The sequence below is a fragment of the Budorcas taxicolor genome, chromosome 1 (genome assembly GCF_023091745.1).
Source record: "Budorcas taxicolor isolate Tak-1 chromosome 1, Takin1.1, whole genome shotgun sequence".
NCBI classification, from domain to species: domain Eukaryota; kingdom Metazoa; phylum Chordata; class Mammalia; order Artiodactyla; family Bovidae; genus Budorcas; species Budorcas taxicolor.
In genome coordinates, this window is record NC_068910.1 from 180,688,193 (window position 1) to 180,702,298 (window position 14,106).

Consider the following 14,106-nt stretch of genomic DNA (forward strand, 5'->3'; position numbering starts at 1 on the left):
TTTGGAACCAGTCTGTTGTTCCATGTCCAGTTCTAACTGTTGCTTCCTGACCTGCATACAGATTTCTCAAGAGGCAGGTCAGGTGGTCTGGTATTCCCATAACTCTCAGAATTTTCCATGGTTTATTGTGATCCACCCAGTCAAAGGCTTTGGCATAGTCAATAAAGCAGAAATAGATGTTTTTCTGGAACTCTCTTGCTTTTAGGTTCATTTATATTTAAAGTAATTATTGATAGGTATGTGCTTATTGCCATTTTGTTAATTTTTTATGTGTGTTTTGCAGTTCTTTTTTGTTCTTTTATTCTTTTACTCCTTTCTCTTGTGATTTGATGACCACTTTTAATGTTATGTTTGGATTCTTTCTCTTTTTTGTATGTATATATTTTACATATTTTTAATTTGTGGATACCATGAGGTTTATATACAACAATCTATACATATACATGATTATTTCAAGTTGCCTTATCCCTTAAGTTCAAACATATTTTAAAAGTCCTGCATTTTTACTTTCCCCAACAAGAATTTAATATTTTTAGCATCATATTTTGTATCTTTTAATTTTGTTTATGCTTTAATTACTTATTGTGGCTATAGATGATTTTAGTGCTTTTGTCTTTAACCTTTCACTAGCTTTATAGGCAGTTTGTTTACTTCATTTACAGTATATTTGACTCTACCAATGAGATGTTTTCCTTTGTCAGTTTTATATTTCTAGAGGTGGCCTTTTCTAATTAGAAAAGTCAATTTAATGTTTCTTATAAAGCTGGATTCATGATACTGAACTCTTTTAACTTTTGATTGTCTGTATAACTTTTGATTTCTCCTTCAAATCATAAGGAAAGCCTTGATAGATCATTCTTAACTGCAAGTTTTCCTCTTTCATCACTTTAAATATATCATGCCATTCCCTTCTGACCTGCAGAATTTCTGATGATGAGTCAGCTAATTGTCTTAAGAGAGTTCCTTTACTTTTTACATATAACTTGTTGCTTTTCCCTGGCAAAAAAAATGTTCTCTCTTTACCTATAATTTTTGCCATTTTAATTACAATGTTCTTGGTGTGGTCCTCTTTGGATTGATCCTGTTTGTGACTCTACGCTTCTGGAACTTAGATGCTTGTTTCCTTTCCCAGATTAGGAAAGCTTTCTGCTATTATGTCTTCAAATAATTTCTCTGCTCTTTTATCTCTCTCTTCTGTAATACAAATGATAGCGTGTTTGATATTATTTCAGAAGTCTCTTCTTTTTATGGTAAGTCCCCTACATACCAACACGTTTCATTCCAAGAAGATATTGGTAAGTCCAATTTGTTCATAAGTCCAACAAAGTTAGCCTAGGTACCCAACTAACAAAACTGGCTATACAGTACTATACTGTAATAGTTTTATAATACTTCTCACACAAATAATACATAAAAACAAACACCCCAAAAATATTTCTAATCTTACAGTGAAGTGAAGTGAAGTGAAGTCGCTCAGTCATGTCCGACTCTTTGCGACCCCATGGACTGTAGCCTACCATGCTCCTCTGTCCATGGGATTTTCCAGGCAATAGTACTGGAGTGGATTGCCATTTCCTTCTTCAGTGGATCTTCCCAACCCAGGGTTGGAACCCGGGTCTCCCGCCTTGTAGACAGACACTTTACCGTCTGAGCCACCAGGGAAGTCCAGTACAGTATTATCAACTACATCACCGCTGCTTTTATACTTGCTTTCAGACATCATGGGCTTGAAATAAAAATATGGTACTACCGTATTTTGTACAGTACTATACAGTAAAGTACACAAATGCACAACGACTTGTAGAGAATGTATACACATGACAATGTGCACCAAACATGTGAACTCACTCACATGACTGAATATGTAAGTATACTTTCACATCTTTGAAAATCTGCAACTTGAAGGTTCATATGTAGGGAATCTAACTGTATTCTTTTTTTTTTTTTTCTGTTCAGTTTCAGTGATTTCCACTGAACCTCTATTTTTTAGTTTGCTTATCCATTCTTCTTTTTCATCTAGTCTACTGTTGACTCATTCTAGGGTATTTTTAATTTCAGTTATATTCTTCAGCTCTGTTTGGTTCTTGTTTATGTCTTCTAGCTCTTTGTACAGTTTCACCGTGTTCATTCAATCTTTTCCTTAGGCCTTTGAGCATTTTTATGATTATTGCTTTGAATTCTTTGTTGGTTAGATTTCTTATTTCTACTTCATTTAGTTCTTTTAATGGTTTATCTTGTTCCTTTGTTAGAAACATATTCCTCTATTGACTCATTTTACCTAATTCACTGTTTATATTTCTATGTAGTTGGTAGGTTGGTTACATTTTCCAGTTTTGGAGAACAGAGGAGACATGTGTCCCAGCAGTGTATTCCCCCTCTAGTCACCAGAACTATGTGCTCTAGGGGTAGCCCTATGTGGGCTTCATGGGTCTTTCTGTTATAGGTGGTTGACTACCATGGGAAGCCCAGTTAGTATGGCTGCCCTCCATCTGATTGGTTGTCAGACCCTGCCATGTGAAGAGGCTACTGGCCACTGGTGGTGAGTGGAGCTCTGTCACAAAACAGCTGGTTCAGAGTTCCTGAAGCCTAGGGGTGGTGGGTAGAGTCAGGTCTTAGGATTGGTGATGTGGATCCAGGACACCTGATCTACTGTTGGCCTGTGATGAATGGGGTGGGTTTCTGACATAGCTGGCTGCAGGGTCTAGGTGTCTAAAAGCTGATGTTGGTGGGCTGGTGAGTGGGGCTGGATCCTGGCTGGATAATGATCCTAAGGTTTCTTAAAGCTAGTATTAGTGTGCTAGTAGGGAGGGGTGGGGGTGGTGGGGTTAGGTCTTGGAAATAGTATTGGTTCTCTGGTGGGTGGAGCTGGGACCTGGGGTCTTTTGTTTCAGGACCCAGGCATTTGGAGCTGATGATGACCCATAGGTGAGTGGGCCTGGGTAGCCTCTGGGTAGCTCACTGGTGGATGGAGCCAGGTCCCAATGTCTCTAGTTGCAGGGCCCTAGAGAGTTTGTGCCTCCCCTCTAGTGAGTGAGGCTTGTTCCAGTGCTAGTATCAGCCAGTGGTGGGTGCAGCTGTGTCCCAAGGTTTCTGGCTGCAGGATTATAGTGATCCTGAGGCTAGTGCTGGCGCACTGTTGGGTGGAGCTGAATTCTGGGGTCTTTGGATACAGGCCCCTTGGGGTTCCACAGTTGATTTCAGCCCACTAATACCCAGGTCAAGTCCAGCGGTCCCTGGGCTAGTGCCAGCTCACTGGTGAATGGAGCTGGATCTAGTGGTCTCTGGCTACAGAGCCTTGGGGGTTCCTGGAGATGGTTTGGGCTGCTGGTGAGTGGGCTAATTCCTGATATGGCTGGCTGCAGGGCCCAGTGAACCTGAAGCTGGTGTCAGCCTGTCAGCCCACTGTAGGTGTGGTCAGACCCTTGGGCAGCAGCTGAGGGGCCCAAGATGCCCCAGAGCTGATGCTGGTCTGCTACTGGGTGCGGTCAGGGCATAGGTGGTCCTGGCTCTAGTGCTGGTGCACTGGTGGGCAAGACTGGGTCCTGGGCCCTCTGAGAATGGGTCACATCCTGGTGGCAGTTGGGGGCTCAGGAGTCTTAATGCAGCTGGCCTGGTGGTGGACGCGGCTGTGCCCCTGCCCAGCTAGCTGCTTGACCTAAGGCGTCCAAGTACTGGTTCTGTCACTGGTGGGTGGGGCCAGGACCCAGTGCTAATAAGCTAGAGGGACAACTCTAAAATGGTGCTTGCCAGCATTAATGTCTTCATGGTAGAATGAGCTCCCTATAATGCCTGCTGTTAGCATCTGTGTCCCCCAAAGTGAGCTCTACTTGCCACTCTGGGAGTCTCCAAGATCAGCAAATGAGTCTGACCCATGGGCTTCTTTCAAACTGCTGCTTCTTGCCTAGGTTTCAGCATATGACATTTTGTGTGCACCCTTTAAGAGTGATGTTTTGTACTTCCTCCAGCCCTATGGCTCTCCCAAAAGTAAGCCCTGTCTGCCTTCAGAGCCAAATGTTCTGATGTTCACCTTCCCAGTGCAGGAGGCTCCAAGGTGGGGAGCCTGATGTGTGGCTTGGACTCCTCATGCCTTGGGGAGAACCTCTCCAACTGTAATTATCCTCCCATTTATGGGTCACCCACCTACGGATATGAGACTTGACTATACTTGACTATAAAGACTATATTGTCTTTACAGTCTTCTTACCCATCTTGTTATTGTTCCTCCTTTTTAATTGTAGAATATTTCTGCTGGGGTTTAGGTCATTTTCATCAATAGTTGCTCTGTGAATAGTTGTAATTTCGCCGTGTCTGTGAGAGGAGATGAGCTAGGGTCTTCCTACTCCACCATCCTGGCCACTTCCCTGAACAGGCTTTTTTTTTTTTTTTAAAGCAGCAATAAATATATGGCCATCTTCATACATGGTCATTTAGGTGTATACTCCTCTACAGGTAAGTGTGATAAAGGTGATAATTGCTCCTTTGTCTTGTTCTCTTCACTGGATATTAACTCCTCAAAGCAAAGACTATGCTTCTTCATAATATAACTCTTTCTGTAGAGTGCACGCTGCATGGTGAGTCACTGATGCAGGTAATGATGGTGAAGAGGAAGATGCAAAAGACATTCCATATAATAATTTATAGGTATTTCTCTTTCCGACTTCACCCTGTATGACTGTCTCTAGGTCCATCCACATCTACAAATGCCCCAGTTTTGTTCCTTTTAATGGCTGACTGTCTCTAGGTCCATCCACATCTACAAATGCCCCAGTTTTGTTCCTTTTAATGGCTAAGTAACATTTCATTGTATATATGTACCACATGTTTATTGATGTGGTTCTCGGTTGATGGACATTTAGGTTGCTGGCATGTCCTGGCTATTGTAAACAGTGCTACAGTGAACACTGGAGTGCATGTGTGTATTTTTTTATTAATTGACATGTTTACACTACCATGTGTAAAATATAGCTAGTGGGAATGTGTTACATAGCACAGGGTGCTAAGCTTAATGTTCTATGATGATCTAGACGGGTGTGATGTAGGGGGAGTTGGAGGGAGGTCCAAGAGGCAAGGGATATATGTATACAAATAGCTAATTCACTTCATTGTGCAGCATACAGTAACACAATATTGTAAAGCAACTTATACCCCAATAAAAAAAATTATAGGTAATGGACCTCTATCCAGACTCTGAAATCACTTCATAGGTGTGCTTTCCATATTCCCTGACATTGTTAGAAAGTGACATATTTACAAGCTATACATTTAGAGCTCTTAGATCCCAATAAAAACTCTTGGTCCTAACAAGGAAAGCTCTGTTCTGTGTTTTTGTTTTAATGGAGGATATGTTTAATCACTGTGCTAACTGGTGAACTGTCCTGTGTACATGTCTGTAAAATTAGCCAGGAGTTTCCCGTACTATATTATATCTATTAACTGGAGAAGTTAAACAGTGAGTAGTAAGTAGACTACTCAGTTATATTCCGAGGGACAGATTTAAAACTATAAAAGTGTAGAAAATAAAACTAATTAAAAGACATTTAAACTTTCTGTTTTCATGTTAGCCAGAAAGAATAACTGGTGTAGATATATGTAGGAGTCACAATCCACCCACTCCAGCACTCTTGCCTGGAAAATCCCATGGACGGAGGAGCCTGGTAGGGTGCAGTCCACGGGGTCACTAAGAGTTGGATACAACTGAGCATCTTCACTTTCACACATTGGAGAAGGAAATGGCAACCCACTCCAGTGTTCCTGCCTGAAGCATACCAGGGATGGGGGAGCCTGGTGGGCTGCCGTCTATGGGGTCGCACAGAGTCGGACATGACTGAAGCGACTTAGCAGCAGCAGCAGAAATCACCCAGTTTCTATTTTCCTCATCAAGACTTGCAGTGAATCTATCCCAGCTTATGAATGGCCAACATCCTACTTTCCTTCCAGTATTGTATTTAATTTTTATACGGGAAAGAAAAATTCATCTATTTGGATGCTTTCAACTTCAGCTCTCTCAGGTCTTAGAACTGCAGCAGCTAGGATTTCTTTGATCTGAACTATGTGATATGGGAAAATCTCCCTGCTATAATTTGCAGACATAGCTTTCCTAACTTAGATTTTGCACAAAAATAAGATAAATTAAACTTTAAAGAGTATTTGCCTGAGAGTTCAGGTGTTGGGAGATAATATCAAATTAAATACCTCTTCTTGTGTGTTTGATTAGTCTTACTCTTGATATTTTTGGTTTAGGCTAACCTTCCTGAACATATATCAGTGTAATTTAATATGAAAGGGCTTTATCTCATCCAAAGCTGCCTCTATGACTTCATCCCATCACTTACATTTTTCCTTCCATAGCACACTCTTTTTCAGTCCCTGAGGCTGGGCCTTGGCTGTCCTTTTATCTCTTAGAATTTGTCCTTTTCAAATGCAAAATGGTTTATTCTTATAGATCATTGGAATTCAAGTCATCTCATAATGATCAGAAGTAAATTTTCTCTTTCCTAAATACAGAATTCCAAGAAGAAAAGGGGCATTTACTTGTGAACTGTGGTTTTAAATTATGTCTAGTTAGGCATCCTGTTAAGTAATATGTCAGAATCTCAACAATGCTGGAGTGTGTCACTGCTGTATTCTGGCAAGATTAGCACAGAATACTGCATGAAGAAATTCCAAATTACAAAACAGCTATGATCCATCCAGAAAGTAACTTTTGACTGCTGAAGATAAACCTCTTAAATCATGTTTGGCCATTTAATTCCAGACATTGAAGTGAAAGAAAACCCTCAAACTCTTCCCTTTTGTATTTGATAAGTCAGATCACAGTTTAATGTGACATTGAATGCTCAGATTCAGATCAGATCACCTCTCCACCATAGAGGACCTAGTGGGAATGCTTAGCTCTAAAGCAGAAGTACTTAAACTGGTCAAATCCAGCCTACTGCATGTTTCTGCACAGTGTTTAAGTTAGGAATTTTTTTTTTAATGATTGAAACAAAATCAAAAGAGTAATATCATTATGGTATATCATAAAAATTATATGAAAATTCAAACTTCAGTGGTTATAAATGAAATTTTATTGAAACACAGCCCTGCTTATTCATTTACATAATGTCTGTGGTTGCTTTCACAACAGTGACAGAATTGAGTACCTGTGATAGAAACTCTATAACCAACAGAGCTTAACATACTATCTTGCCCTTTGCAGAAAAAATTTTCTGACTCTGCTTGAAAACCATAGACTTTCCTCTGCATTCCGTGGTTGTTCTCAGAGTGTGTTAATAAAATTCTCTATTGGAAGAAGTGAAAAAATAGAGTGTGTGATGATTGTGGTCTTTGGAATCTTTTTTACTGAATCTTTCGACATAAATCTTTGTTCTTTCATAATGTCCTCACATGTCTGTAGCTTATTCCAAGAGAGTGTCTAATATGTTTTACAACTATGTTTAGTGACTTAATAATAGTGATGAATAAAAAGAAAAACATCTATATTTTTTGTCATTATTATGTATGTAAAATAAATCTTAAAATTCCAAGACACCCATCCCCTAAGAAACTCCTTCACTTATCCTATCTATGTTTAATGCTATAAAGTACTTGAAAATGCAGCCATGTATATGTGTGTATGTATGTCTGTATATATATATTTACACACACACACACATATGGCTTTATTACTTTTCTTTATCATTGGAGAGACTGGATCTGGAAAATATTGCATTTGGTATCTGTGAAGAAAAGGCAAGATTCTAATAAAATATAGAATTAAGGCAAAGACTCAAACTGAGATAAGAGAACAGTAGAAGGGAGTGATAAGAATGTAAGTAGTGTAGTCATTGGCTTTAAAAAATAATTTTTCAGGGACTTTGTGGTCCTCGTGGTCCAGTAGTTAAGGCTTCACCTTCCAATGCAGGGGGTGAGCTCCCTGGTCAGGGAGCTAAGATCCTGCATGCCCTATGGCCAAAAAAATAAAAATAATAAAACATAAAACAGAAGTGATATGGTAAAAATTCAATAAAGACAAAAAATGGTCCACATCAAAAAAAAATCTTTAAAAAAAATAATTTTTAAGGCATTGACTGACAAGGATGTGATTCTCTAGAACTCACTCCACCCAGAATCCCTACCACGTGTATCAGGAAAACAAAACTCGAACACCAGAATACCTCAGTGAGAAGAAAGCTTCATACAGTGGCCAATGACTTAATCAGACATTGTGTATGCTCTACCCATAATCACAGTTTTGTATTCCTCACGCCTCTTCCCAGTGGCTGACCTCAGAAATCACCTCAAAGTTGTTCATCCCCGAAAATCAACTTCTAGGGTTGTTAGTGAGATTGACTATAATGCTCTTGAGTTTTCCATAAGTACTGGCTCACACACTGTTTGCTCTTAGAAAACGCTCGTGGAATTCATCCTACATTGTACCACCCTCTTTTCACACACACAGGACATTCACCTTTGGACAGCTTTTGAGATTTCATCTCACAGATGTGAGAATCCTTAGGTGTATATCTTGCCCATCCTTATGAAATCATGACAAGCTGCAAATAGCCACCAATGATGGCCTTTGATATAGTACCTGTTAGAAAAGCGATATGTAGCATTTAGTGACCAGTTTACAATGTCACAGTCAGTAAGGCTGCCCTATAGACGTCTGCTTCTAACGTCTTGACAACTGTGGATACTTGATCATGAGAGTGCTCCCTCTTCTGTCTTGGTCTTCTCTCAGGTTTGCATCTGTGTGGGGCTCTCACTTTTATCTGCTTTAGCTCTAGTTTTCCCAGGAAGTCAGCAACGAAAAATGTTAAAATTCACCCGTCATTTCTCTTTCATTTCTCCTTTATTCTCCCTTCATTCTCCATATACATTCTTAACTATTCTGGCCCCTACATGCCTCCTCTATCTCTTTCTTTACTCTCAAAACCACTAACTTAATTTGTCATTTTGAGATAGTACTATTACAATTGCCTCCTAAGTAGCTTTTGTATTTCCTATAATCTGGAGCCTATGGACTCACAAGAGGACCATCCATTTAAAAATGCCTCTAAATCTTTTTTTTTTTTTTTACTTTATTTTGCTTTATAATACTGTATTGGTTTTGCCATACATTGACATGAATCAGCCATGGGTGTACATGAGTTCCCAATCCTGAACCCCCCTCCCACCTCCCACCTCCAAAATTGTACCCATACATAGCTTTCTAAGGTCTAAATGGTTAGGAGCCTGAAATACTAATTGTTCATTGATAAATAAGTGCCTTAGGGTTTGCAGATTAACTTCGGTTGGCTGAGATGCAATCGTATTGGGTTGGGGTGATGCTGATTGACTTCAATCTCCTTTTTCTGCACTATTTCTCTTCGTGGCTCTTATCACTTGCTCTATTAGGCAAGTTCATAAAATTGCACAAAATAAGTGGCCAGGATTTTAGTCTACTTCACTGCTGTTGTATTCACTAAGCATATGACTTGATTGTTTGAGTAATTGATTAATTAATAAGAAAATTATAGGGCTGGGAGCTAGTAATGATCAGCCCTAATTAAGAGACACAATAATTTTAACATTATGTTTATCTGTTGAAATGCATATGTGTGTGTGTGTGTGAGTCACTCAGTTGTGTCTCTTTGTAACTCCATGGATTGTAGCCTGCCAGGCTCCTCTGTCCATGGAATTCTCCAGGCAAGGATTCCATGGAGTGGGTTGCCATTTCTTTCTCCAGGGGATCTTCCCAATCCTGGGATCAAACCTGGGTCTCCTGCATTGCAGGTGAATTCTTGACCATCTGAGCCACCAGGGAAGCCCAAAATACATATGAGTGAGTTTTTAAAAAATACATAAGTTCAGGAGTTCCCTGGTGGCCTAGTGGTTAGGATTCTGGGCTTTCACTGCCATGGCCTGGGTTCAGTCCCTGGTAGAGGATCTGAGATCCTGCAGGGCATGGCCAAACAAAGAAAAGAAAAGGAGTTTTTTAAATTGTCAGGTGCTATATGATGTAATATCTTAGACTTGATTTGTTGGTATTATTTGCTCTGAAATATTTGGGGGTGAAATGAAAAGCGGCACAGTTGACATATTAGAGATGAAATAGAAGTACATAGATACCAAAAATGATAACAAGTCAAGCAAATGACATAGAGATGGGGGAGATGTAAATTCCCAGGGGCTGATGTAAAGGGTGAAAAAAGATGTATATTTATTGTCATGTTTACTAAAAAAAATATCAAACCTATGAATTTACTGATCTGATGAATTTACTGAATTTGCTCTTTAGGGAAAGACTTAGAAAGAAGAAGGGAGGAGTGATTTAAAGAAAAATACTAGGTATATTGGGAGGTAATTAAAATGGCAAACCATTTGGAAGGTGTTGGTGAAATACCGCCCATAGTCCAAGAAGTACAGCGTTAGGAGTTCAGATTAACTTCAAATGTGAGATCTTAGCAATTCATATACCTAGTCAACCTCAGTCTCTTTTTATATAAAATGGAATTATTATGATTGAATTTTACTTATTTCTTGTAAACATTAAATGAAGCCATATTTAAGCATGAAATTGATCTATACACCTTAAGAATCCATAGAAACACTATAAAGTATGGTTATAAAGGAGAATGGTCAAATTTTAATCCTTCATATGCTGTGGACCCTCCAAATTTTTCAATAGTATAAATATGAACAGAAGTGGAGGAAGCTGGGAAACATGGGTCTTAAGAATGGGGCCTTAGAGTTTTAAAATTAATTCAACAGTATATTCTGGCTCTGAATTATTTAGAATATCACCTGAAAACCGGTATAATTTTAATGCCTACCTCATGAGAATATTTCTGAGAATTAACACATGTAACGCCTCTGGCACATACATGCTCTGACAATAATAGCAATGATTACTACTACTACTATTGTTGTTATTTAGGGCTTCCCAGGTGGCGATAATGGTAAAGAACCTGTCTAGCAATGCAGGAGACTTAACAGACTCCAGTTTGATCCCTGGGTTTGGAGGATCCCCTGGAGAAGGGCATGGCAACCCACTCCAGTATTCTTGCCTGGAGAATCCCATGGACAGAGAAGCCTGGCAGGCTACAATCCATGGGGTTGCAAAGAGTTGGACAGTGAGTTAGCACACAGCATGCATTATTAAATAGGGCAAGTTGAACTAGAATTAGTCCCAACAAGCCTTCAAATTTCTAATAATTCTGGCAGATTAAATAAAAGTAGAAAATACATGGAGAACTCTTGACACAAAGCAGCTGTAGAAATATCTCTTACAAAAACTCTTAAAAGAAGCAAACATTCCTAACAATAGTTCTTTTTTAAAACTGACAGCAAAAAACAAAAAATGACCCATGTATCCATCCTGGGAAAATAAAGAGCTCTGTAACATGCCATGGTCATCTTTCTGTGATTCATCCTAGCAAGGGTCTGCAAGTCCAGACCTGGGTTAGAAACTAACAAAAGAGTATGATGCCATGAGGTTGGTTGCCAAGGAGCTTTGGAAGAAAAACTGTGGATGCCAAGAACCCACAAATATGCCATATTTCCCAAGCAAGCATCTAAATCTGTACATCACATGTGACTTTTTAATTTAACCATGTCAGCACTGCAGATTTAAAAACCATGTTCATATCACACGTACTTCTAGAGTTACTTCTGAGTTCCCGATTCTATAATTCAACCATGGTCGCTGACTCACTTATTACTAACTATAAATCACTTGAACGTTTAGCTGCTGGATGTGGGGGCATTCCCAGTGTTTGGCTAAGTGGGCTAAGTGAGGCAGCCGAAGCTTTGTGGCTAACTGTTCAGGCTGGAGAGCCAGGTTGCCTGGGTTTGAATCAACTTTCTCTACTCACAAGCTGGCAGTGACCTGTGGTGAGTCACTTACCTTTATGTGCCTAACTTGTAAAATGACACGAACATTTTCCTTTTAGATTTTTTTGGTGAAGTTTAAATGAGTTGGTATTTGGGAAATGCTTATAATAATATTGCCAGAGTAAACCCTGTTGTCATTACAAGAAGTTATTTCCTTAAACCGGCAAAAATCCTCAAAATTTGCTGCATGGGAACAATCTGGAAGGCTTGTTAATACACAGACCCCAGGCCCCATCCCTGCAGTTTCTGATTCTGTGGGTCGGGGATGGAGCCTAAGCATTTATGTTTTGTTAACAAGGTCTAGGATCATGCTGACGCTGCTGGTCCCCAAACCACACCCTCAGAAGAAAAACAGCATTTAAACCCAGTGTGCTGGTAATCCCTTTCAACAGGAGAGGTTTCTCCAAAATTGGCCCACAAAAATCAAACTGCAGGTATCACAGGTTATCATCGCTACCTCTCAGCCTTCAGACCTAACTCTGGGGACCCTCAGACTTGAGAAGAGCTCACAGTGATTAAAGCCAAGTCCTTACACTCAACAGGTGGAGGAGACAAACGTGGGTAAGGTCCCGCGGCTGAAACTGCCCTGCGCACCAGTCAGAATGCGCCTGAGAAATCCTGGGAATTAGAAAAAAGCGGAGGAAACGAGAAGCGAGCAGGCATCCGTGCGTTCTCAAAAATAAAACTGGGTGGTCGTTTATTATCTGTCTGTGTGCCGTGGAGCCTCGGCTCAGTCTCCAGACACGTAAGTCAATGTCACGCCGCCCCGCCATCCCTTCCTCGGCTCCCGAGGGTCCCTTTGCCCCGAGCAGCTGAACTCAGGAAATGCCAGCGGCGGGAGCCCCTTGGTCACCTGGGCGGAGAGGTGAGCGGCTCCGTCAGTCGTTTGCTGGGACGAGGAGAGGACCGATACCCGCGCCAGCGAGGGGCGGCTTGGCATGGGAATGCAGCTAGTCCTCTGCCCCAGTCTGGGCAAGGGGAGCAGTGAGGGAGGGGTGAGAGTCGGGAGGGGTGGAGCAAGGGCCGACGAGGGAAGGGAGTTAAAGCAAAAAAAAAAAAAAAAAAAAAAAATCACCTCTTCAGTGACTGCTGCCGAACAAAAGACACACTCTTAGTAAAGATTCGTCAGTAGGTAGAGACCCTTATTGTGGGCATTTATGATAGATTTGCCCGTAAAGGCTAAGGGAGGAGAAATTCCTGGGGCTTGGGGGTAAAATGGAGTGATGTTGATAGATATACCTAAATTGACAGCTTAAAGGGGAACTGAAGCGCACTGTTGAGGGAGGAGAGAGAACACTTCCGAACCTCCACGTTGCGTTTTGTTTCTGTAACAACAGCAGTTATGAAGAAGCACTTCTGACTGGCGACTTTGGGATATCTACGCTGCAGCTGTCCAGGCGCCTCCAGGTCTCTCTTGAGAGCAGTACTCCTGAGCGGTGAGCCAGAGAGGTCAAGCCATTCGCCCACCTGGGGAGCAGAGAACCCTTCCTCACTCAGCTGTGGGTACATTTCTTGGGAAGATTTTCAGTCTTTTCCTATGTCAGGAGAGGATTCAGGACGACGGCAGAAGAGCTCAGGTACTGTCAATTTCTATTTCATTATATACATTTTCAGGTTTAAGTTTCTGGGAATCCACTCCCATGTGTTCAGACTTTTGGGTGTCTTTTCAGTAACTCTCAAGTGGGCAAACCCAGAACTTCTATTTTTCTAGCTGAACGACAGAACTGCCTTCAACCTATTCTTTTCTTTTCTTACTTAATTATAAGAAGAAGGTGGAAATGCTGTCTCCAGTCACATATTTATTTAAATATTTGGTAACCAGACAGTTACAATGACAAAAGTGGCCATCTGATTAAACCAGTATTAGATTTTAATTTGGGCTAAATTGTAATTCCATGAAGATACAAGCAATTCAGCATTCATGTTATTTTAAATGTAGTTTGTAGTTAAAGAATGGTTGCTGGTAGAATCTAAAAAACAATTCTATGAAGATCACTTTTCTTAGAAAAGCATAATAGAGATCTTATTACGTCTTTGTATGTTCTCAATTGCAGGCAAAAATTTGGTTTGGCTCCCTGGGCTTGCCTCACATGTGGGTACCAGATACCATTTTTTCCAAGCTGAGCATGTTTCTTCCCTGCATATGCCCCCACCCCCACGCCCACAGCAGATGTGAGAAGAAGGGACCAAGGGAAGAGGCAGAGGGATGTTCTAAGCAGAGCAAAAACAACATCATGCCTGCGAGGGGTC